Source organism: Silurus aristotelis, assembly GCF_946808225.1.
Source record: "Silurus aristotelis genome assembly, chromosome: 18".
NCBI classification, from domain to species: domain Eukaryota; kingdom Metazoa; phylum Chordata; class Actinopteri; order Siluriformes; family Siluridae; genus Silurus; species Silurus aristotelis.
In genome coordinates, this window is record NC_139591.1 from 19,020,067 (window position 1) to 19,047,868 (window position 27,802).

Sequence of the window (27,802 nt, forward strand, 5' to 3'; positions counted from 1 at the left end):
TCTTTATCCTCTTCATCTTCCAATTCTTCTCTATTTGCACTATCTTTTCCATCTTCTTCATCTAATCCTTCTTAAACATTCTGTACTTCCATCCTGTCAACTCCTTCGTTATCAAACAATCGATCTTCTTTATCCTTTTCTTCTTCACCAAGTCAAGTCAAGTCAAGTCAAGTCAAGAAGCTTTTATTGTCATTTCAACCATATATAGCTGATGCAGTACACAGTGAAATGAAACAACGTTCCTCCTGAACCCAGGTGCTACATAAAACAACATAAAACAACAGTCACAGAACAGAAGAACACAGGGCCAGGAACTAAGGTATTCACCACATAAAGTGCATGTGTGCAACTGGTGCAAACAGTGCAAAAGACAACACAGGACAGTGCAGGACAATACACAAAATCTAAAAATAAAAACAGCAATAGCTCCGCCAGTAAAACCTGTCAAACCTGTCGTGACAGAATCGTGACCATCCTCTCCAACCACTTCATCTTCTAAATTTGCTTTTACATCCTCTCCGCCCTCTCCACACTCAACATCATCTTTATTATATTCTACTTATTCATCTTCTCTATTCTCTCCTTCTCTTCCCATGTGTTGTCATATTTTTTCTTCTTTACACATCATCTCCATCCTTTTCATAATTTAAGTTCTCTATAATTATTTTCTATAATTCCAATTTTACAAAAAAGATGATGGGACACTGTCAAAAATGCATAGAAAAACAGAATGCAATGATTTGCAAATGTCAAAACCCATATGATATTCACAGTAAATCAAATAAAACATATTATATGTTTGAACCGAGGAAATATACCACTTTAAGGAAAATATAAGGCAATTTTGAATTTGATGGTCACAACATGTCTAAAAATTAATTGGGACAGGGCATCTGGGAACTGAGGAGACCAGTTGCTAGAGTTTAGGGAGAAGACGGTTGTCCCATTTGTGTTTGATACAGGATTCTAACAGCTCAGCAGTCATGGGTCTTTTATTTCAAGTCAAGCCAATAGTCAGTAAGATTTTATTGTCAGTTCAACCATATAGAGCTGCACTGCAGTGAAATAAGACATTTCTCCAGAACCCTGGTGCTACATAAAACAACATACAGCTACATCACACAACGCAGAGCTACAAAACAGAACACAAAGCTAAGGTCTAATGTCAGTTGTCCTAGCCACATAAAGTGCACCGTGTGCATCGTGTCCAGGTTTGTAGCTGCTCAGTAACACACAGATGAGTGTGTGTGTGTGTGTGTGTGTGTGTGTGTGTGTGTGTGTGTGTGTGTGTGTGTGTGTGTGAGTTCAGTTCAGTTCTGTATGGATTGAGGGAAAACACTTTTACACAGTCTGGATGTGAGGCCTGTATGCTTCAGTACCTGTTTCCTGTTGGTACATGTGTGAAGAGTGTGTGTGAGGGGTGTGTGTGGTGTAAATTTCCATGATAGAGGGGAGAGAGACTCCATTGATGTTCTTGGCTGTCCTCACTATCCTCTATAGGGTCTTGTGATCTGAAACAGTGCAGTTCCCAAACCCGGCAGTGATGCAGCTGCTCAGAATGCTCTTGATGGTCCCTCTGTAGAATGTGGTCAGGATGGGGGAAGGGAGATGGGATTTCCTCTCCCTTTCTCAGGGAGTAGAGACACTGCTGGGCTTTCTTGGTGATGGGGCTGGTGTTGAGTGACCAGGTGAAGTTCTTTGCCAGATGAACACCAAGTAATGTGGTGCTCTTGATAATCTCCACTAGGGATCCATCGATGGTCAGTGAAGAATGGCCACTATGTGCTCTACTAAAGTCAACAACCATTTCTTTAGTTTTGTTAACATTCAGAGACAGGTTGTTGGCTCTACACCAGGCTGTGTCTTGTTTTGCCTCATGGCCAGCCTCTAAAAGCATTTATAACAATGGGTGTGAGTGCGATGGAATGATAGTCATTAAGGCAGGAGACTGTACACTTCTTTGGCATGGGGACGATGGTCGTTGTCTTGAGGCATGTAGGAACAATGGCACTTCTCAGGGAGATGTTGAACATGTCAGTGAAGACATCATCTAGCTGTTTTGCACATTCCCTGAGCACACTGCCAGGTATATTGTCTGGTAAAGTAGACTTCCATGGGTTAACTCTGAATAGATTTTTCCTCACTTCAGCCATGGTTAAACAGTGCACCAGGTTGTTGGGAGAATGGGTGGTCTTCCTTGCTGTCACGTTGTTCTGAACCTCAAACAGGGCATAGAAGTCTGTTGTAATAGATGCAACATGCAGTTAAGTGTTATCTTGCTGAAAATGACATTGTCTGGATGGAAGCATATGCTGCTCCTAAACCTGAAAATCTCAATTATAAATAAGTTTTGGCCCAGAAAACACAGCCGTGCATCTAGATCAGGGGTCAGCAACCCGCGGCTCCGGAGCCGCATGCGGCTCTTTCATCCCTCTTCTGCGGCTCCCTGTGGCTTTGGAGAATAAATAATGAGTATTTAATTAAAATGTATTTTATTTTAGTTTGTTAGTTTTTAAAATGTAATTCTAAATTTAAAGATTTTGGTGATCTTGTAAAATCTAAATAAAACGTGTTAAAGTTTTTTGTCGCTCTTCATACGCGTCACAACCGCTAATGTGCGACACCCACCGGCATGCGACTTCTTAAACTTTGGTTGACGGCACACAGAAGAGGACGGCATTTTTGGTTTGCTGCCGGTGGATAATTTATGTTCGGCGTTCTTTTCATAAATACAAGAAGGACTCAAATAGACATTGAGTATTTTGCTTGAAAGTAACCTTCAACCCAATGTCTTTTTTTTTAAGGAGTTAAAAATTTTTGTTGTTGCATGCAGAAATGTAATTTCATTCTCTCTGCAGTTCAGTGATTTCATCAATGCAACACATTATGGTTTGATTATACATAGCATTAAGGCAAAAAAAAAACTTTACATGTAGTGTTATTTCAATTTAAATGTCAAAAGGGTTTTGTGGCTCCCAGTGTTTTCTTTTCTGTGGGAAACAGGTCCAAATGGTTCTTTGTGTGGTGAAGGTTGCCGACCCCTGATCTAGATCATGTTCACATATGGCTTCTTCTTTGCAATAGAACTTTAACCTGCAGTTGTAGATGTCATGGCAAACTGTATTCACAGCGATAATTTCTGGAGGTGTTTCTGAGCCCATACATTGATTTCCATTACATAATCATGTCTGTTTTGAATGCAGTGCTGCCTGAAGGCTCGAAGATCACAGGCATCCAATATTGATTTTCCAATATTGATTGTCTCTTGTGCACAGGGATTTCTCCAGAGTCTTTGAAACGTAGGGTCAGGGTTAGGGTAAGGGTTGGGCTATTATATTTTGTACTGCAGATGATAAGATATTCAAAGTTTAATTTTTATTTTTGTTGAGGAACATTCTGAAGTTGGTCCACATTTTATAGACACAGTTTTTTGCAGATTGATAAGGCTCTGACCATTTAAGTTTTGAAATAAGGTTTGAAATGGATGGCTGCACCAAATTAAAAAAGATTTGGGACAGGGCCATGTTTACCACTGTGCAGCAATTTCATTTAACAACATTTATTATTCAGTATGCCTGGAAACTGAGGAGACCAGTTGCTGGATTTTTGGAAAAGAATGTCGTCCTATTTGTGTCTGAAACAGGATTCTAGCTTCTCAACGATCCTGGGTTTTCTTTGTCATATTTTTTATTCCATGATGCAACAAAGGTTTTTGAAGATGGTGAAAGGTCTGGACTGCAGGCATGACAATTTAGAAGCTGGACTTAATACTATTTTACAGCAATACCAGCAATAATTCTATATTACACCAGCAATAATAGAGTAAAAGAAAATGGAGTTTAGTATTGTCTTGCTAAAATATATATGTGGTTTCCCCAGAAAAATATGTTGTCTGGGTGGAAGCATATATTGTTTTACAATAAAAAAAAAAACTCTATATTCCTTTCAGCATTGATGGAAGCCTTTCCAGATGTGTAAGCTGCTCATTCTATAGGCAACAATGCACTCATACCATCAGAGATGAAAGGAATTTAACTAAAGACTTGAGTTTTGCCCTTTCTCTCAGTCCATTTTAAATGAGCTTTGGCCCAGAAAAGATGGTGGTGTTTCTGGATCATGTTCACATATGGCATGCTAGAGCTTTAACCTACATTTGTGGATGAAACAGTGAACTGTGTTTACAGAAAATAATTTCTGGAGATGATCTGAGCCCATGCAGTGATTTCCTTTACAGAATCATGCCTGCTTTTAACATGGTGCCGCCTGAGGGTTTAAGATCACAGACATCTCATATTGATTTTCGACTCTTGTCTCTTGTGCACAGAGATTTTTCCAGAGTTTTGGAATCTTTTGATGATATTGTGTAGTGTAGATGATCATATATTCAAAGTCTTGAAATTCTTCTGTTGAGGAACATTATTTTGAAATTCTTCCACAATTTGTAAACAGTGTTTTGCAAATAATTGCATTCTGTTTTCATTAATATTTTAGGGTTATTAAAAATTGGGTTTGTACACATTTTCCCAAATTTGGTTTGACATTTTCTGGCAAATTTCCCCTTTAATTTTAACTTTTAAAATTTGTATTTTACTTTTGTAACTTTTTAAAACCAGTTTCAACTGTTTATTTTTTTATTACTCTGTAAATGTTGTGTTCTGATATAACCTTTGACCTCTGAGCTGCTATAGATTACTGCAGGGAAAAGGAGACTGTCTAAAATCATCTTACATGCACAGACAGAATGTTTTTGACTTTGGTAACATATTATTAAATTCAATCACACACACACCAGTGCCATCCTACAGTGTCTTCTTTTCAGTGCCCTCCCACAATGCCCTCTCTCTAGTGTCCTCCCATGTCCTTTATTCAGTGCCCTACCCCAGTGTCCTACTTCAGTTCCCTTTCTCCTGTGCCCTCCTGCAGTGCTCTTTAGTGCCCTCCCCAGTGCTCTTTTTTCAGTGCTCTACCCCATTGCCCTCATCCTATGTCTTCCTCTAGTGCACTCTCATGGTGTCCTCTCTCCAATGTCCTCTTAAGCCCTCTCTTCAGCATCCTCCCTACAATTTACCTCCCTCCGATGCACTCCCTCAGGTGCACTCTTGTAGTGCCCTCTCTCCATTGTCCACCGGTGCCCTTGTCCCAGAGTCCTCCTGCAATTACCTACCTCCAGTGCAATTCTGCAGTGCTTACTTTTCAGTGTCCTGTTTATGTCCTCCTCCAATGTGCTCCAATACCCTCCTTCATTGTCCTACTCCCTTGTTTACCACCTATGTCCTGCTCCATTGCCCTCCCTCTAATGCTCCCAGTGTCTTAAAGTGCACTCTCTCTAGTAATGTGCCCCAATGCCCTCCTTTCAGTGCCCTGCCTCAGTGCCCCCAATGCCCTTCCTTCAGCGCTCTACCTCTGTGCCCTCCTCCAGTCTTTACTTTCCAGTTTTCTCCCCTGAGTGCCTTTTCTCCAGTGCCTTCAGTGCTCTCTCTCCACTGCCCCACTCACCACTCTTTTTTAGCCCCAGCCCAAATAAATGAGGGTCAGTTAAAGGATTTTGGAGAAAATGCAATGTCTGTGACTCAAGTTAGTGACTTTACAACCCTATAAAATGTGGAGGTATTTATATATTGTATTTTTTACACAGATGTAATCAATGTAAATTTTTGTTTTTAATTGTTCTTTAATATTTCTGAACTCTCTAACCCAAAAACACTGGGAATAAAATATTAACTAACATTTATGAGTGAGAAAAAAAGAAGAAGTGTGGAGACAAAGGAGAAAGATTTGAAAGTGAGAGAGTGATCAGCAGCGCAATATGTCCTGCCCGGCCACAATATTAAGAACAGGGACTGATCTGTCTCACCCCTGCACTTTTTATTATTATCATTGTTTACTTATTTACTTCTTTTATTTGTAATTTGCTTTCATTTTCTCTTTTGTCTAATTTTCGTTCTTCCTGTCTCTTCTTTTTTTTTTTCCTTTGGCAATTCACATGTACACTTATTGTTCTTGCCAATCAAGCACCTGAAAAAAAACTGAAAGAGAGAGAGAGAGAGAGAGAGAGAGAGAGAGAGAGAGAGAGAGAGAGAGAGAGAGAGAGCGAGAGAGAGAGAGAGAGAGACTGGAAGAGCAGAGCACAGCAAAGAAAGTCTAAAAAGATGAATGAAGAACCAAAAGGGGATGAGAAAATATAGGAATAAGAAAAAGCAAGACATGTTTGCGAGCGAGAGAGAAAGACAGAGAGATAGCTAGAGAGAAAGAGAGAGAGAGAGAGAGAGAGAGAGAGAGAGAGAGAAAGAGAGAGAGACAGGTGAAGGTGTGCGCGCGCGCTTCCGTGTAGATCAAACTGCAGGAAGAAAAGAGCTGCTAAGGCAGCACACACACACACACACGCACAAACTTATGCACGCACACACGCGCGCGCTCGCGGTCTCACGCGCACGCCGTGCACAAACACACGCGCGCGCACACACGCGCTCTCCCTCTCTCTCTCTCTCTCTCTCTCTCTCTCTCTGTCTCTCCCGCGCGCGCGGCTCTTCTTTATTAGCGCTTCATCTGCGCTTCTCCTCCATCATCAGCCTGCAGGAATCAGAGAGAGAGAGAGAGAGAGAGAGAGAGAGAGAGAGGGAAAAAGAAGAAGAGACAAGGAAGACAGGATTCTGTCCTGTTTTTTTTTTTTTTTTTTTTTTTTTTTTTTTAAAGGAAAAAGAGGAAAGGTGAAAACAGCGCGGAATGGAATAAAAACGTGTTCGCGTGCACACCGAACACCCCGGGGGTAAGAGCTGTGCAAAACGGTGCACTCTGTGTGTGCGTGCGTGCGTGTGTGTTTCTCCGTCTTGTAACGTTAGTGCATCGATCTCGTCTCGCGCACCTTTACCGTGTCGATGCTTCATTAAGGATTAATGGCATTGTGTAAAAAAAAAAAAAAAACATCCTCTACATCCGGTTTGGTAAAAGACAGAGAAAAAAAAAAATCCTGCCTTTGCTGTTGCCTTTGAAAGCTCACGCGCCACGTTAATGCATTCGTATTATACGGATTTCGTGTTATCAGGTCGGCTCGCTTCAAAGCGCTGTGACATCACGACCTGAATCATGAGGATGTGATTGATAGGATTTCTGCCTGGCAACGTAACAATGGCTCTTTTTTTCCCCTTTTCATCTTTTTGCACCTGATGATGATGGTGGTGATGATGATGATGATGGTGATGATGATGATGATGGTGAAGAAGATGCATCCTGCTCACCATGATATGATACCTCTCATTGCACCTACATGGCATTTGTGTAAAATAGGACAGGAGGAACAGAACCGAATCTGACAGAGAGAGAGAGAAAAAGAGAGAGGACAGGATAAAGGATGAAGGATGGTGCAGACGTGGTGATGTGGTCCACATTTACATGCCGGTCCGGTCTTGCCGGTCCGGTCTGGTTATCCAGCGCTCCGTCAAAGGCTGGATTCATGTTGGTGCACAAGGCGAGCTCTGTTTCAGTGCACACTCTAGTGTAGTGCTCCAATTATCACCTCGCTGAAGTGTTCACTACTCCACAACGCTGCGTCCTGTTCACCACGGCCGTCTCGCTCCCTGCACCAACACCAACATTATTCCACTACGTTCCTAAATTCTTTAGTGCCTCCCTTAAACTCGTACAAGATCACCAGAAATATCTCCAGCCTGCTGCGTTTATTCTAATTATACTGAATATAAATATGAGATTCTCACTGAACCAATCATATCCTGTATATTCAAGCAGGAGGCACAGCATTGGGTTTTTTAGTTCCAATGTAACGCCATGTTTCTCTACAGTCTGGCCTAAAGTTTACCCAAAAAAATTATTTTATTTATAGAGCTGCCTCGCAGTATCACCCACGCTCTGAACACACCAGCGTTTCTCTGATTAGGGATTTCCAAAAAAAAAAAAACCCTTGTATTTCATTCATTTTGTCGTTATATAAAACATTGACTACTTTCGCTGTCCATGTTTGTAATGCATTATCTGGTTAATCTTTATATAAAATAATTAACGACAATTGAAGGACCCAAGAAAACACTTTTTTTCCCCTTACAGTTTCGTGACAGATTCTGATCTAACAAGCAAACCTACAAAATTAATAATGAATCTTGGATGGATGCTGGTTTGTCATTGTTGCAGATAAAGATTTTTTCTGTTCCTGACGTTTATAAAAGCAGAATAGCAGAATTTATACTGAAATAAGTAATTAAGTATATAAATACATAAATAAATAGGTCTGGTTGTAGGCCTAGTAGAGAATGTATTTATTTTGTTACAATTTAACCCGCTACTCTGCTATCGAAATCTATCCATCAGATGCATTTGATATATATATATATATATATATATATATATATATATATATATATATATATATATATATATATATATATATATATATATTACGGCTGCCAGTCGATTAAAATGTTTAATTGCGATTAATCACATGATTGAACTTGTGATTAATCGCAAGTTAATTGCACAATTTTTACTGTTTTAAATGTACCTTAATTTCATACTTTTCAAGTTTTTAACACACTAAGCAACATTGCCATGGACAAATATTGACGCTTTATGCAATTGTATGTTTATTATTAGTGAACCCAAACTTAACATAGAGCATGAGGACAAACTATTCTTAATGTTTTAAAGTAATTATAGTGTTTTAAATGACGTACACTAAGTCATCAGGACACCAAACAGAACTTTTGCTATTTTTCCGCACGGACGGTTTTGTTTGCCGGATGTGTGCATCATGGCAGATTTTGGTGCCTGATTTGAGATTTGGCGCATCAGAACAACAAATGTTTAGTTTAAAAAAAAAAATTTTTGGTGGAGTAAATTATTTTTTCATATCAGAGTAAAAAATGGACGTTGTGAATAAAGGTTTTAATTTGGCCTCTTTTATATTTATTTATATTTTTAAATAAAAAACAATAATGCGGGTTGCATTAATCATGAGTTAATAAAATTAGTGAGGTTAAAGAATTTGCATTAACGCGTTAATTTTTACAGCCTTATACTGTATATATGTACCATTTCCGCTTATTTAAGTTTTGGTTTGGTTCTGATTTCCTTTCCTTCTTTCTCCATACAGATTTTTTTTCCCAAAAGAACACTAAGAGAATGAATGTAAAAGTAAGCAAATCAGGTTCGTCTCAGCTTCTGTGTGTGTGTGTGTGTGTGTGTGTGAAAAAGATTAAGAGAGTGTGAAAGTTGAAGCCACAATTTGGAGGCCTCAAATGCAGAAAATGCAGAGGAGATGTGGATTTGTTTGTATTTTTCATTCTCACATTTGGTTCACATCAAATTTTAGCAAGTCAGGTAAACTAGTTGATTCCTGTTGTAAGCCAAAAAAACTTCTACACCTTCACTCCTTTCATTTAGCTGATCAAATTACCCTGCTGCCTAGCTAAGTTTTGCTAGCTGAGTAGAGTACTAGTTGATTAGCAAGCGTGCAAATATTTTAAAATGGACATTTTGAAAAATCCTGCTAGCTAGTCAGTGAGCTAGTTACTTTTCTACACTAGGTAGTTAGCAAGCCCACAAGTCAAGTGTTAAATTTCTCTCTCTCTCTCTCTCTCTCTCTCTCTCTCTCTCTCTCTCTCTCTCTCTCTCACACACACACACACACACACACACACACACACACACACTTCGCTTAGAAGATGACACTACACTGATAGTCAGTTCGCTCATTAGCATGCTAGGTTTTAAGCAAGTCAGAACACTACTATGGCTGAATAAAATCACAGTATTGTGTTGAAGGTGGCCAGGGCATGTAGAATACTAGTCAAGTGTACAATCTATATAATTAATTAGCTTAGAGGCTAGTTAGCAGGCCAAGAAAGGTTTGTATATGTGGTAAGAAAGCAATTCCTGCTGTTGGCTTCCCTCCTTGTGTTGCAAGTGGACATTTTGTGGGAAGTAAAGGGAAATAAAGGGCAAGCTGCTTACCTAATTAGCATAATAGCTACTTAGCATCTCTCCTCTGTTCCCTGTGTGCTGGAGTGATGAGGGATACGCTCTACATCACATTCCTTGTAGGTGACTTCCTCGCCACACAGGTGTCGATTTAAAACACTGCAGTTGTAATAAACCTATGATATTGGTTTATTAGTCTTTTGTTTTTAATGCATCTCAGGGCATGGGCCAGGAATGGCTTTGTGACTTGAGGAGTTTCAGATGCAGATTGATGTAAGATGGAGCAACACGGAAGAGCGAGAATAAGCTTGGCTCCTCCGGAGATAAATAATGCAGAGGGATGCAGCATTAGCTTTGTGCAGAAGTGCTATATGCATTCCTTCCAAGCTGGGTTACAAGGATGTGTGTGTGTGTGTGTGTGTGTGTGTGTGTGTGTGTGTGTGTGTGTGTGTGAGTGTGTGAGTGTGTGAGTGTGTTGTCTTGGGAAACACTTGCATGGACTGCAGGTTGATTAAAGTTTAACGTGTTGTGAGGGAGCAACGCAGTGGGATGAGCTTTTTGCTCATTTTTTGAAACTTAGTGCTTTTACCAGAACGGCAGCCATTTTAAAAAAAGTTTCAGAACCAAGAAAACAAGGTTCAGACAGTTAAGCAATCAGTCTTTATTTCTCAAAACTCATCAATAATATCGCTGTAACTAATTAGATTGTAGTTCTGTCAGATTGTAGAGCTCGCATTAGGTTGTCACTGTAACTATTCCGATTGCATGTCCGTCTCAGAATGTCACTGTAACCAATAAGATTGTAGTTCTGCCTTGGAATATCATTTTAAACAATCAAATTGTAGTTCTATCTTGGGAATACCAGTAAACCAAATCAGATTTCTGCTCCCTCTGTTCCCTCCACTTTATGTGGCTAGGACAACCTACTTTGGTCCTTAGCTCTGTGTTCTGTATGTAGCTCTATTTTGTGTGATGTAGCTTTATGTTGTTTTTATATAGCACAATGGTTCTGGAGAAACGTTGTCTCATTTCACTGTGTACTGCGTCAGCTATATATGGTTAAAATGACAATAAAAGCTTCTTGACTCTTGACTCGAATGCATCTGTAACCAATACGATTGCAGTTCTGTCTCGGAATGTCACTGTAACCAATTAGATTGCAGTTCCATTTGGAATGCCATTGTAACCATTGAGATTGCAGTTCCGTCTCAGATGGTCTTTGCAACCAATCAGATTGCAGTTCTGTCACTGTAAGCAATCAGATTGCATTTCCATCTTAGAATGTCGATTTAACCAATCAGATTGCAGTTCCATCTCGGAATATTATTACAACTAATCAGATTGCAGTTCCGTTACTTTAACCAAACAGATTGCACTTCTATCTCCCAAAGTCACTGTAACCATGAGATTGCAGTTCCATCTCGGAATGTTCCCTAATGGAAATGGTACTACTAATGAAATTGCAGATCTCATATTGTGTTGTCACTGAAACTAATCTAATTGCATTTCCATCTAGGAATGTCACTCTAACCAATCAGATAGCAGTTCTGTCTCAGAATATATCATTGTAAACAATAAGATTGCATTTCTCTCTGATATAACCTGTATGACTTTAACCAGAAAAATTTCAGTTCCCTCCTGGGAATGCCACTGCAACCAATCAGATTTTAGATCTCACCTTAGGTTTACACTGTAACAAATCAGATTGTAGTTCCCTCTTGGGAATGCTACTGTAATCAATCACAATGCTGTTTCATCTTGGAATGTCATTGTAACCGAGCAGATTTTAGTTCCCCACTGGAATGTTCCTGTAACCAGTCAAGCAGATTTTGGTGTTCCCTGAAACATTACGAAGTCCTTCTTCCTTCTGAAATGGCAATATAACCATTTGGACTGCATTTTTTATCTGAAATGCCACCATAACCAATCAGATTTAAATTTTCTCCCAAAATGTTTCAGTAGCCAATCAGTTCACAGTTCTGTCTCAAAATACTCCTGTAACCAATCGGGTTGTTGTTCCCATTGGAAATGTCAATGCAGTTTTTTTTTTTTCTTTTCTAAAATGCCACAGTTCCATACATCGACTTTCCAAAATGCCACTTTAACCAACTGGATTGCTGCTCATTCCGGAAATGCTATTCGAACTCAGTACCTCAGTGTCCCTGATGTTGTTTTTGTTACTCTTTTAGAACAATGAGAACAATTAGAGCTATGTAAAATATAAATGCTCAAATCATCGCCTATTGAATTTGTTTTTAATTTTACCCAAATGTTATTTTTCTGAACCTTTGCATGAAGGGTGGCAAAAATTCTGAAGTAGAAAGTTGTGCTTTTAAAAAAGTATTATTTCTCTCGCTTAACAAGTCGAACGCCCCGTTATATGATTTTAAATGGTTAAAACTCATATCGACTATGTGGAGTAATTCCATCCGATGCGTACATGATGTGATTTAATCGTATAAAGCTTTAATCGTTCCGGGTAAAGAGCTGTAGTGCTGGAGCCTGGATTCAATTGTATTCCGAATAATACATCACTTAATATATTATCTAAAATGTATATATTATAAAGGCTGTATAAAGACACTGAGATCTATGTTTTTATGTAACTGCATAAATCTTAAGCATAAAAAAAGTTTACAAAACTTTTTTTGGGCACACACATGTACACTCACACATTACCTTCAGCTAACACTATAACATAATTTCCGTGCTGTTATTCTAAACCTTTATCCCGACCACCACTCCGTTTTCCTCTTCTCCACTGCATTAGGTGATGAGATCAAAAGGATATTATATTATTTATACGAGTGCATTAGCAGCGCTTAATGCCAGGCGCCTGCTTTATGACAAAGCCCAAGTCTGCTGGTTCTTCCAATACCATTTCCTGCCAATACGGGTGTGCCCATTTAATGCTAATTGAGTCTAAATGTTACGTGTGGATGATAGAAAGTCTGTATGAGTACACTGCCAAGTTCTCAAAAGAAGAAATCCCGACAATAAGTTTGAATAACAATAATCATATAACAATGGCGGTCCGTCCTTCAGGATTCATGCTACCTTCAAGTCCGGTAATAAAAAGTCGTAATTACTAAGAGCACAATTGTGGTGGTAGTTGAACACCACTGCAATGTCGCAAATAAAGCTCAGAAATTTTAGAAGTCAGCAGTCATTGGCTGAGGGTAATAGACATAACAAAACTCTGTAAAATGATGCTTTATAAAATAAATAAAGGAAGGAGGCACCATCAGAAGTGATCAGTTTCTATAGATGTAATATAATTATATATAGATTCATATATATAATGTTATATTATGGATGTATAGTATAGATGTAATATCATTATTACTATATGGATACATTTTATGTACACCTGACTAGTTAGTCCGCATGTGCTCTTCTGTGGAGGTTCTACACAAATCTGCCTCATTTACAGGGCCACTACATGCTAGCTAAATTCCTAAATCACTGTCTAGCCACGTCTCAGCTGTGTATCTAGCCTTTACTTGGAGTCTTGGTGTGTTTCCCAGTTGCCTAGTAACAGTGCCCTGACCATTTGGAAGTATTTATTGAATAATAACAATAATAATAATAAGAATTAAATAAGGACAGGTAAATGAAAAGGTTTTTTGAGACTCTGGTTCGACTTTCTTGCCACGTATTAAACAGAAACGTGTGGCTTGTGCACTTTCATAGGCTGCATGTGTGAAAGATGGTCTGTGTGTCTAGATACACACACACATACACACACACACACATACACACACACACACAGAACACAAGCACTGCAGGTAATGAATCACCTGCTTAAACCTAACAGCTTTCTCACATCAAAAGCTGTTCGTCAGCAGCGGCGCAGAAACACTCGGGCCCCAAACGCACCGCTTTTCCATCTGCTAATGAGCTCCCTCAAGTCCTGGGGAACTCCTTTACACCTTTACCTGTCTCACAGTGGCATGTGTGTGTGTGTGTGTGTGTGTGTGTGTGTGTGTGTGTGTGTGTGTGTGTGTGTGTGTGTGTTTTTGTCTCAAACCCTTTTGAGACAAAATGTAAATTCCTGGATGAAAATTGCTTTTTTTTTGTTTAGTTTTTAACAATGTCAAGTTATTGATTGGAGCCACCAGTCTGTCATAATGTAAGAATTGTTCCCTTGGAGACACATAAATATATTTTTTCTTAACATCTAGTCAACATTCAATCTAGAAGCTTGCGCTTAGTCGATTAATAGTAGGAAAATAAAAAATAGCTAGCATGGATTAGCTCCTAGTGGTGTAAACCATTATTGGTGTGTTAATAAGAATATGAGAATGTAGACTTTGCAACCAAGAGGAAAAGCACGCTGGGTGTTGTTTACACAAGCATCCGGGGCGCATACCTACTGCTTTAAATTCACTGACTGGGACATATTTAGGGAGGCTGCAACCAGACCATCACCACACGCTTCAAACAGAAGCTGTGGATGATTGCAAAAGTGCGTGCGCTACTGAAGTCTCCAGGTTCAGAGCAGTGACAACATCTCTTAAGAACAGCAAGGGCCAAAAATGTCCCGAGCCATCAGAAAGGCAAAGCATGCACATGCCAAGAGAATCCACGGAGACACCCACCGCAAGTGGCAGGGCATCTAGGCGATCAAGGCGAACTACAAGGCAACTTCACCTGCCTGTGACCATGATGCCCAGATGCACTGCAATACTTCTATGCCCATTTTGAGGTTCAGAATGATGTGAAGGAAGGAAGACCACCCATCCTCCCAACAATCAGGTGCTCTGGCTAACCATGGCTAAAGTGAAGAAAACTGTATTTAGAGTTAACCCATGGAAGTCTGCCAAAGAGGTCTACAGTCTCCTGCCTTAATGACTTTCATCCTGTTACACTTCATAATGAATTGCTTCAAGAGTCCCCCATGCAGTTTGTGTATCGTCCAAACTGTTCCATGGACAATGCCACGACCATCCATCAGGCCCTCACCCACCTGGACAATAAGGACATATATGTACGAATGTTATTCATAGACTTCAGTTCGGCATTCAACACAATCATCCCTTAGCACCTGATTGAGAAGCTGAGCCTACTCAGCATTCGGGCCCTCACATCCAGACTGTTCAAAAGTTCTCTTTTAAGTCATAAGGCTCCTCAACACACAGAAATGAACTGAACTCACACACACACTCACTCAACATTGTTACTGAGCTGCTACAAACCTAAACTCAAACACACACCCAATACCCATTTCAATTCATACACACCCATGTCTTCAGCACCAACCATATTATTATAACTATATTATAACTGTTTACGTGCTGTTTTTGCACACCTCTTCGATTGCCGCTGTTGCTGTTTTGCACAACATTGTGTTTATGTTTACAAGTACACTTGTGCACATATTACTGTATAACATATAATACAGTAGGTTTACTGGTCAGCACTATTTTGTGTTTTGTGTATCTGTCCCATGCTGTCTTGTGTTGTCTGTTTGACTGTCTTATTTTTTTTTTTGCACTGTTTTTTTTGCACTGTTTCACACGATGCACTGAAGTGTTCTCCAGCTCTATGTTGTTTTTATGTAGCATCAGGGTTCTAGAAAAATGTCTCATTTCACTGTGTACTGCGTCAGCTATATATTTTTGAACAATGACAATATGACAATTAAAGCTTCTTGACTATTGACTTGACTTGGGTTAATTTGTGACATTCAAAACTTTTTCAAATCAAGGTCTGACCAGTGATAATGCTACATTGATTTTGCGCTAGCTTTGGCAAACTAGCTAGCATTTAGCATAGTTAGAAGTTCTGTATATCCGCTCCGTGTCATGCCTCATCTCAGGTTTCACTCAAGACTTAAAGAGACACTGAGCTTCGATTCAGATGCCTCTTTTTAGGACACAGCTGAGTTTAGTGGAATGGAAACAACCAGCCCTGAGGAAAACTAGTGTGTTGTGTGTGTGTGTGCATGTGAGAGTGTGTTGCGGTTTTCTTCTTCTTGCTGTGCACAACACTGTTTTTAATTATGTAAACGTTTAGAACATAGATCACAGCTGGACAACATCACAGTTTCAGTCCAGAGACGAGGATCCGTCTGACCCATAGATAGAGAGAAAGACAGACGAAAAGATAGCTAGCTACCTAGATAGATAGATAGATAGATAGATAGATAGATAGATAGATAGATAGATAGATAGATAGATAGATAGATAGATAGATAGATAGATAGATAGATAGATTAAACAAGACAAACAGATAAAGAGACAGATAGAGAAAGTTTGACAGAGAAAGACATAGTGAAAGAGACATTCAAGGACACAGACAGACAGTCACAGAGAAAGACAGACAGAGAGAGAGAGAGAGAGAGAGAGAGAGAGAGAGAGAGAGAGAGAGAGAGAGAGACAGGCAGACAGACAGAAAAAGATATATAGAGATAAACAGGCAGACTTAGAGAAACAGACAGATTTGATGTAAATTTACATTGTGTGGTTTGGATAAAGGTGTTGAATAGATGTTGGATGAATCTAACAACTTCATGATCCACTGCGTCACACAGAGAAGGTGCCATTATTTATTTTTATTCTTATTATTTCACCCTAAAATTCAGCGTTATGAATTAATTACCGATTATTTAAAGTGTCCTCATTCGAGACGCCTGAAGGTGAGCAGCATCAAAGAGGAAGACACCGCAGTATTTCCTCCTGTTTGCACCAGTTCTGAGTTCTGGATTGTGATTGGTTGTCAAGTGTTTGTTAGTTTCCTGGTATTGCTGCAGCGTGATATCGCGATGATATTGTCAGGCCGTCATTGGAGACGTGAGATGCGGAATATCGATTCGTAGTTCAGCTTCATATGGAGCTGATGATTTCGAGATTGTGTATCGACCTGTTTCTTCGGCTTCCTCGTTTTTCTCTCTCGCTTTTTCACACACGTGTTTATTCTCGGCAGTCGTCTGACGTTAATCACGTCAATGAGTCCATGGCTAATAAACACACACTGCCTTTCATTACTTCAACGGTTTACTATCTCTTTCACTGTCTCAGTAAAAGGAGGAGGAGGTTAAGGATAGGGACGCATCCCCAAGCATCTTCATTATGTCCCAGTTGTCCCTTAGTGGTCACATCAGAGCACCAAGTCTCAGTAAGCATCTCAGAAGCATCTCTTTAGCTGTCAATCACCATCGAGATGTTGATCATTCCCATCATCATCATCGTTCTTCTTCGCTGACTTTATCAGCACCTTCACTACCATCTTCATCATCATGTTTATCTATCCCAGTCATCTCCATTACCATCATCATAACTTTTTTTCATCATTGTCTATCTTCATCACTGTCTCTACCTTTTTCTTCATCAATGCCATCATTTGTCTTCATCAGAATTTTTATCTTTCTTCATCACCATCTACATCACCATTTTCATAATTTGTCCATCATTATCTCCATTGCAATTTGCATCATTGTCTTTATTAACTTTGTCTTCTTTACTGTCCTCATTATCCTGTTCATCATCGTCTTTCTCGTCATCGTCAACCTCCTTAGCATCATCATCATCATTGTTTTCATTGTTGTTACATTTTCATTTACAGCATTTGGCAGACGCACATATTCAGAGCGACTTTATCTTATTCATACAGCTAAGCAGAGATGGGGTTAAGGGCCAATTTCTCAGGGGCCTAGGAGTGGCACGTTGGTGTGGGTGGAATCTGAACTCCAGACCTTCAGATCCAAAGTCCATAACTGGTAATCTACCACCTTCCCAACCACCTTTATCACCATCATCTTTCTTCCATCACCATCATCATCTCCACCATCTTCACTATTATCATTACCATCACCATACTAATCATTACTATCTCCAAAATCACTTTTATCACTGTCTTTACCACCGTCTTCATCACCAACTCCATCATTTTTACCACAGTCATCACCACCATCTTCACCAACATCTTCACCACCATAATTACCACCGTCTCAATTGCTATCTTCACCATCATGTCTTCACCACCGTCTTCTATCTTTGTCATCATCTTTCTTCACCATGGGCATGTTGTGTTTGGTTTTTAACATCGGATTGTTTATTAACAAAGACATTTATGTTTCTTTTTTTTTTTTTTGTGAAAACTCAAACACACAGATACACACTCTTACACAGAGACATGATAAAAGAATAAAGATAAAACCTGAGGCGCGTCGAGCTGCACGGAACACGGGGTCTTGTCTTCATAACCGGTCCTATCGATCAGAAGACTGTTAAGAAGCTGATGGATGGCTAAAGCAGCCCAGACCTTCACGTGTCTGAGCCTCGTCACGGCGAAGCGAGCATAGATTATTCTGTTACAATCTCACATGTAATTTTTCCAAAAAAAAACAAATAAACAAACGGTTTAGATGGAGAAGAACAGCAGTGAGGAAGTGTGTTTATTGGATCTGTCAGTCATCAGTTCTTCTGCTTTCTCCCAAAACCTTCAGAGGCGTGCTTCTGGCCTCAGAGCATGACCCGCTTACTTCTGCTCTTCTTATTCAGTGCTGCAGTGGAGTCGGAGGTTTTACACTCACTGCTGAAGAATTACCCATCGTGGAAAAAAGCTAAGATTTAATTTATTGTTAAAAACAAAAAAAATTAAAAACATTTTAAGCACATCATCAGTTTATTATGCCAGAAATGGACTTCCCAAACGTTATTGCCCATTCTGCATTAGGTAGGTAACGTTGACGGAAACATAGCTACCGAGACACAAAGAATGACGGGACAAAAAAACCCACCGGCTTTCTAGTTTTGTTCCGAGCTGACGAGTTGTAAATTTGATCAGAATTTCTCACTTTCCAGTACTTTATCCCTCTGACTTTGAATTTGAAAGTAAAAAATTTCCAAAATTTTAACGCTAAACACCCTCCAGCATGTGGCAGACTGATAATGAATGCTAGCTGAGCTGAACAGAAGAAAACTATTATTATACATACAACATGACAAAAGCAGATGAAAAATGCTAACTGGTTATCTAAATTAGCTGTTTACATTTTTTTTTTTTTTTTTTTTTTACAGTTTTATCATTTTATACATTTTAAGTTTTTTTTTGCATTTTCATGTTTTTCTCTACTTATTATTGATGACTTACTTGTTCCTGCTTGTTCCTGTATGTTGTTTTTGAGGAACAGTCAGAGGAAGATTGAGGAAAAAAGCCTGCTTTTTTTTTTTACTGCTAAACTTTTGCACTAGCAAAAAATTGCTCGATTCGCACTGAAACTATCTGAATAATATACAAATGTTCGTGGTCTCCATAGCTAAAGAGATAGCTGTAATTATAATCTGTAAAATACCTGAATAAACATGAAGAGGCGATTTCTCTCAATAGTTTGAGCTTCCTGAGCCACTTAGCTAGCTACATAGCCTTAACTCAGGCAGGCGATTCTAAAATTTGGTTTGATTTGGGGTTAAATTTGTTAAAGGAAAATTCAAGGTTTACAAGCAGGTCTTAAATCTTTGATAAGAAAACCTTCAACTGGATAATATTAAGCTCAGACACATCACAGTGCCTAGACTGATACTAGATAACCTGTCAGCATTTTGCTAGCATTTGGTATTCAATGTTATATTGGTGGTGCATCACTAACAAACATAATGAATCTGAATTGTGATGTTATTTATAGGATTTGATGTTGTATAGATGGTGTAACTCATCCGAGGTGTTAGCTAACGGTTACATCTCTCACATTGAAAATCTCTCAACTTCCATATTTTCCCCTTGACCTTTACCTAAAAGAACTTTTTTTAATGACTCATCCCCATCCACTGAACACCCCACCCACCCACCCTTACCCCTCTACCTAACTCCCCTCAAATGTTAATGCGGCGCGACTTGGCCATGCGGTAGTGATGACCGGTCCGCTGTAATTATAACAAAATGAAGAAGGAACGACGTTTTAAAAGGCCGAGCGTGTCACACTGTTCAGCTGCAATCCCATTAAACTCTCGCCTGTTAAATATTACATGGACGTTGAAGAGGAAATAAAAAGAGGGTTTGAGTCGAGGCAGGGGCTTTAATATGCTCGTTCGAGTTTTGCGCATTTTTCCTCCAATGCCGCGGTTTGTAGCCGAAACATCAGAGCTGCCATTTAATGATCCGATCAAAACAGAATGACAGCATAACACAACTATTAATTACAAAATTACATGATGCATATGGGTGCCATTATTTAGGATCTCTGGTCTGACTGCACGCATTTTGGCAGCAAACTCTATTATTATTACTCCATGAATTAACAAATGTAGCAATTTTTGTCATATTTATTTTTTAATTAATAACAGTATTGTGTTATTCATTGGTTTAACTTCATTATTCTTTTTTTTTACATTTATTATATTTACAATAGAAAAATGTTCATGCATCCAATTTTTTTAACTATTCATTTAATTAGTAGATTTAATTATAAATTGTATTGTTTGCTTTAGAATCTTAATAATGGTGATTATTCTGATTAATGTTAGTGTTGTTGTTGTTACTGTTTTTCACTTTTTCACTCTTTTAGGCTAATTGCCTATACTAAACTAAAACAGTTAGCCCAGAGCTTGCTAGCTTGCTAGTAATCCTGACTGCTGGTTTAACTTGCACAATAAAATGATTTCCACTGCAGTAGTTATAGAACTAGCTAGAGTTGCTAGCTCTCAATAATTCAAGGGAACATTGTTAGAGAACATTGTTCATTCATTCATTCATTTTCTCCCGCTTATCCGTAATTCGGGTCGCGGGGGCAGCAGTCTAAGCAGGCCCCCGCCTTCGACTGCTGCCCAATCCTCACAGCACCGTCCCTCACGGTCCCTCCTTCAGGTGGTGAGCCCACGGGAAGGGAACATTGTTCAGGTTACATTATCGTTGCTAGGAATGCAATGTCAAATAACTTAGCGAATAATGCAAAGTGAAAATGTTTTGTCAGAAATATCAGTACTTTAAGCTTTGAGAAATGTTAGTCGCTGCTGTCATGTGTAACCTTTGATTTTTTTCTGCAAATTCTTAAATTTCCCTGTAAAGGAACTCAGAACTCTACAGTTACAAGGCTAATGTTGCTAATAATTGATAGAAATGAAAAATCTTCAGTTTAGCAAAATGTGCTTGTTGAAAAAACTGAGGAGTAAAACAGTATGAGAGAAAGAGAGAGAGAGAGAAAGAGAGAGAGAGAGAGAGAGAGAGAGAGAGAGAGAGAGAGTTTCACACTGATGCTTTAGTAATATTTTATGTAAGCAATCATGCCAATGAAATACTTTCAAATTGAAATTGAGAAAGGAAAGGTGATAAAGTACCATGCACAATTTAGAAAAATTGTTTTTAAATTTCTTATTGAAATATAAAGCTTAATATTAAAAGCAATATACAGATAGATAGACTATATGTAAAAGAACAGCTGTAATGATAGAACTGTGTGTTTTGAATATCACTGAAAAGTCATGTTAAGTCACTTTAAGCTCTGATTCTCTCTCTCTCTCTCTCTCTCTCTCTCTCTCTCTCTCTCTCTCTCTCTCTCTCTCTCTCTCTCTCTCTCTCTCTCTCTCTCTCTCTCTCTCTCTCTCTCGTATGCCATGTATTGTGATGAAGCGAGTGATTTTTTCTGGCACTGTAGGTCATCAGCTCCACTCACTTCCTCCTCCGATGGACAGTATTGATGTGTAATTACTTTAGAAGATGAATGTGTTCTCCCACGTCAGCTTGAACCATACAGCTTCATTGCTGTCCTGGTTGCACCCTTTGACCACACCCTTAGATCACACTCTTTGACAACACCCCCTGACTATAGCTGTGTAGTCATACGCTTATCCAATCCAAAGTGCATTTGTTTCTTTTATCCACCATGCACTATTCACTTTTCTAATACTTATATATTAAACCCTTACTAATATATAGGTTTAACGATAGTCATATATGATGCACAACAGCAGAGGAACATTTCATAACCTTAATTTGGACCATTTCATTACCCAGAATCTGCAGTAAGCGAAAGTTTCAGCATTAATAAATAAAAATAATCTGTGTATATTTCAGTGTGTGTGTGTGTATGTGTGTGTGTGTGTGTGTGTGTGTGTGTGTGTGTGTGTGTGAGAGAGAGAGAGAGAGAGAGAGAGAGAGAGAGAGAGAGAGAGAGAGAGAGAGAGAGAGAGAGAAAGTGAGGAGAGCTTGAAGTGTGTTTAATGGTAGAAGAGTTGGAGAGTTTACACTTGCTTTCATCTGTCAGCTCACACACGCACACACACACACACACACACACTGACCTGAGACATTTAAGAAGCGGCCTATATACTGTGTGGATTAAAAAGTATTACAAAGCAATAAATCACCTGGAGTAATAAAGATGACCCTAATAGCAACAATTTCAGTAGTACAGACCAGTTTTATACAGGCATAAGGAGACTTGGAGTATAAATATAAATAAACAGTTAAAACTTACAATACAAGACAGTATTCATGAGAATTACTATTAAACAGTAGTAGTATGTTAGTTGAGTAGAAAACAGTGTGAAAGTAAGCAATAAACAGCACAACAGTTATTAAGCAACATTAAATCAATAATTAACATTATTACTCTGTATTACATGGTACCAGTAAAGCACAGTAAACAGTTCAAACCATAATAAACAGTATTGAGTTTTATCATAAGCAACATTTAACCGGATTAAACAGGTTTAAGAGTTGAGTTAAAAACAAAACAAAACATGAAGCAGTATTACTTGATATGAAACAGGATTAATCTGTAATAAATATAATATATATATATACATTTAATATATCAAATATATAAAACAGTTTTATTAAATGGCAATAAACATAATTAAATGTAATAGTTATCAACAGTAGTAAAAAAACAATGTATATAAACAGTAACGTATTGTAATAAACAGTTATAAACAGTAATAAATGACAATAAACAAAACATTAAACAGTATTAAATGTAATAAACAGTAATAAATGGCAAAAAAAAGAGTTTTAAATGTAATCAACAATAATAAATGGCAAACAGTTATATCAGTTATAAACAGAGTTAGATGTAATCATTATAAATTGTAAAAAAATGGCAATAAACTACAGTAAATGTAATAAACAGTAATAAATGTAATAGTTTTAAACTAATAAATGACAATAAAAAAGTTTAAACTGTAATACACAGTTATAAACAATAATAAATGACAATTAACAATATTAAACAGCGTTAAAGCTAGTAAACAGCAGGAAATGGCAATAACCAGTTGTGAATATTTATAAAAAGTATAAGATTTAATAGTTATAAACAGTAATAAATGGCAATAAAAACTCTTAAATGTAATAAACAAAAAAATGACAATAAACAGTTATAACAATTAAAAACAGTAATAAACAGTTATAAACATTAATAAATGACAATAACTGGTGATAAACAGTAAAAAACAATAATAAACAGTATAAAAACAGTAATAAACCGTAATAAGCAGCATTAAACAGATATGAACAGTATTAAACGGTATTAAATATAATAGTTAGAAATAGAAATAAACAGTTATAAACAGCATTGAATATAATAAACCTTTATAAATAGTGGTGAATGTAATAAACAGTAATAAACAGTAATAAACAGTAATAAATGGTCAAATTTAACAGTAATAAGCAGTAACAGTAATACAGAAATAATCAGTGTGGTTCTGACAGCCTACACACATACACACTTATCGGGTCGCTGTGTTCATTTGTTAGTGCAGGTTTGTTCGTTCAGAATGAGCTCTGTCTGGAGGCTGTGCAGCTGGTATGCACACATATACACACACACACACACACACACACACACACACACACACACACTGTTTGCTCTCTCACCCTCTGTGCTCTTTGTGAATGAACAGTAATTAGCAAACAGATTGGCTCTCACCACTGCAGTGAGGGGATGAAGACATACACACACACACACACACACACACACACACACACACACACACACACACACACACACACACACACACACACACACACACACACAGGAGTCTGTAGCATGACAGTTGACCCTCCATTAAAACCCGCCCTGGTACCACTGATCGACCAATCATAGCCTAGCAACAGTAACTAGGCAGTGACACCATCAACATGCTTATTAAAAATATCAAGCATAAGAAGACAAAAAACAAGGAGATTTCTGTCACCATGGCAACGTTGGTGTACGGTGGACAGAAAGTCTCTTATCATCTGATATTCTGGCACGGAAGCTTGGAGGTTGTGAGACTGTAGACGATTGCTATGAGTTTCCTGTCCTCGCTGTTGCCATGGCAACAGCCAGCGAAGCTAACGGGAGATGTCTTTACCACGGTGTCTGTTGCTACCGATGTGTCGCTTTAGTGAAATGGAGGAATCCTTCATTCTGATCCGACTCTCCGGGTGTTTGATGGTCTGCTGATTGCATTCGTCACCCTGGACGTGATAACAGATGTATCCCCCTCACCACCACCACCACCACCACCACCAAATAAACCCAATAAACAACGGTCCAGCTTTCGTGTGTGTCTGTGTGTGTTTTATATATATATATATATATATATATATATATATATATATATATATATATATATATATATATATATACAGTGAGGAAAATAAGTATTTGAACACCCTGCTATTTTGCAAGTTCTCCCACTTAGAAATCATGGAGGGTCTGAAATTGTCATCGTAGGTGCATGTCCACTGTGAGAGACATAATCTAAAAAAAAAATCCAGAAATCACAATATATGATTTTTTAACTATTTATTTGTATGATACAGCTGCAAATAAGTATTTGAACACCTGTCTATCAGCTAGAATTCTGACCCTCAAAGACCTGTTAGTCTGCCTTTAAAATGTCCACCTCCACTACATTTATTATCCTAAATTAGATGCACCTGTTTGAGGTCGTTAGCTGCATAAAGACACCTGTCCACCCCATACAATCAGTAAAAATCCAACTACTAACATGGCCAAGACCAAAGAGCTGTCCAAAGACACTAGAGACAAAATTGTACACCTCCACAAAGCTGGAAGGGGCTACGGGGAAATTGCCAAGCAGCTTGGTGAAAAAAGGTCCACTGTTGGAGTAATCATTCGAAAATGAAAGAAGCTAAACATGACTGTCAATCTCCCTCGGACTGGGGCTCCATGCAAGATCTCACCTCGTGGGGTCTCAATAATCCTAAGGAAAGTGAGAAATCAGCCCAGAACTACACGGGAGGAGCTGGTCAATGACTTGAAAAGAGCTGGGACCACCGTTTCCAAGGTTACTGTTGGTAATACACTAAGACGTCATGGTTTGAAATCATGCATGGCACAGAAGGTTCTCCTGCTTAAACCAGCACATGTCCAGGCACGTCTTAAGTTTGCCAATGACCATTTGGATGATCCAGAGGAGTCATGGGAGAAAGTCATGTGGTCAGATGAGACCAAAATAGAACTTTTGGGTCATAATTCCACTAAACGTGTTTGGAGGAAGAAGAATGATGAGTACCATCCCAAGAACACCATCCCAACTGTGAAGCATGGGGGTGGTAGCATCATGCTTTGGGGGTGTTTTTCTGCACATGGGACAGGGCGACTGCACTGTATTAAGGAGAGGATGACCAGGGCCATGTATTGCGAGATTTTGGGGAACAACCTCCTTCCCTCAGTTAGAGCATTGAAGATGGGTCGAGGCTGGGTCTTCTAACATGACAATGACCTGAAGCGCACAGCCAGGATAACCAAGGAGTGGCTCTGTAAGAAGCATATCAAGGTTCTGGCGTGACCCAGCCAGTCTCCAGACCTAAACCCAATAGAGAATCTTCAGAGGGAGCTCAAACTCCGTGTTTCTCAGTGACAGGCCAGAAACCTGACTGATCTAGAGAAGATCTGTGTGGAGGAGTGGGCCAAAATCCCTCCTGCAGTGTGTGCAAACCTGGTGAAAAACTACAGGAAACGTTTGACCTCTGTAATTGCAAACAAAGGCTACTGTACCAAATATTAACATTGACTTTCTCAGGTGTTCAAATACTTATTTGCAGCTGTATCATACAAATAAATAGTTAAAAAATCATACATTGTGATTTCTGGTTTTTATTTTTTAGATTATGTCTCTCACAGTGGACATGCACCTACGATGACAATTTCAGACCCCTCCATGATTTCTAAGTGGGAGAACTTGCAAAATAGCAGGGTGTTCAAATACTTATTTTCCTCACTGTATATATATATATATATATATATATATATATATATATATATATATATATATATATATATATATATATATATATATATATATATATATATATATATATGTGTGTATGTGTGGGTGGGTGTGTGTGTGGGTGTGTGTGTGTGTGTCTAAAAGCAGCATTGTTTCCATGGCGATACATCCATTCCGGAGCTTTTTCTTGATTTAGTTTTACACCTTCATTTTTTAACGCTGTTTCGTGTCACACTTGTTAGTGTTATTTTTTTCCCCCTGCATTATTAGTGGCTGGGGATCCAGTTTTTGAGCAGCACTGCATCCGAGCTATACATTTCCTCTTCCAGCATCTTGCTTTAGTCCCTGTAGAGCAGGTGTGTAGGTGACCCTCAGCACCACAAGCGAACGTGTGAATGTGAGAAGGTACACGAGACACCAAGCGTCTTGGTGTTAAAGAGCCTCTCAACACTACACACTCCTCCTCTCATGCCTCAAGTGCACACTCTTGTGACGTATGAAAGTGAGACACATCCGAGTCGTGACGGGGAACTGATAAGAGAAGCAAGGGAATGGAATGCAGGATGGAAAGAGATTTCGGAGAGGAGGAGAGAGGTGTCTTACCTTTTATCACACATATGGGGTACATATAGGATGCATGAGGGGGCATTAAGGATACATGTAGGGTGCATGGTAGGCACAAATAAGGTATATACAAGGGAATGTAGGGCACATATACGGTACAAATAAGGGTTATGAATGGTATATGAGTGTAGGACAAATATGGTTTGCATATAGAATTTATGAAGGGCACATGTAGGACATGTATAGGAGCATAAAGGGCACATATAGGATGGATGAAGGACACATAGTGTCTAAGATAAAAAGGCGTGTGTAGGACCCAAACAGGGTGCATGAAGGGCACATGAAGGACATATAGGTCACATGCAGAGTGCATTCAATTGAAAAAAGAATTGAGGTACATACAAGAGGCCCAAGTAGGATTATAAATGGTATATGAGTGAAGAACACATATGGGGTACACATAGGATGCATGAAGGGCACATATAGAGTGAATGAAGGGCATATACTGTTTTGGATAGATGAAAAGCAAGTGTAGGATGCATATAGGTTGCATGAAGGCCACAGGAAGGGCACATATAGGACGCATACAGGGTGCACAAACAATAAATGTAAGGCACATATAGGACACATATCCAGGTATGTACAAGCGGAATGCCGGGCACCTACAGGGCACATATAGGGTAACAGAATTATAAATAATACATAAATAAAGGACACATATGGTGTACATATAAGGTGCATAAAGGGAACATTTAGGGTACATATATACTGTGCATGAGGGTACATGAAGGGCAAATATAGAATGCATATAGGCTGCATGAAGGGCACATATAAGTTACTTACAAGGTACATTAAGTGCACAATTAATTTACATACAAGGCTCAGGTAGGACACATACTGTATATGCTACTAGGAAGGATTGTGAACGGTATATGAGTAAAGGACACATATGGGGTACATATAGGGTCCGTTATGATTACATATAGTATTGATGAGGTGCAAATTCTGTGTAAAATGGATTAAAGGCACATGTAGGGTCCATATAGGATGCATGAAAGGTGCATTTAGGACATGTATAGGGTGCATGAAGGGCGTATATAGGTTGCATGCGAGGCACATGTACTGTATAATGC

The 27,802-nt window shown here is 38.8% G+C and overlaps 2 protein-coding genes across 2 annotated transcripts in view; one reads left to right on the forward strand and one right to left on the reverse strand.

The window, feature by feature from the left end:
* The window catches only part of LOC310741107 (cornifelin homolog B-like), a gene marked incomplete at its 5' end in the record, with an annotated part of 164,197 nt that overhangs the window by 73,855 nt on the left and 62,540 nt on the right, over window positions 1–27,802 (reverse strand). The window lies entirely within an intron of this gene.
* The window catches only part of nlgn2b (neuroligin 2b), a 63,560-nt gene continuing 42,139 nt past the window's right edge, over window positions 6,382–27,802 (forward strand). The window contains exon 1 of the mRNA XM_083568512.1: window positions 6,382–6,766. The gene's annotated coding sequence lies outside the window, so the exon portion shown is untranslated. The remainder of the gene's footprint in view (window positions 6,767–27,802) is intronic.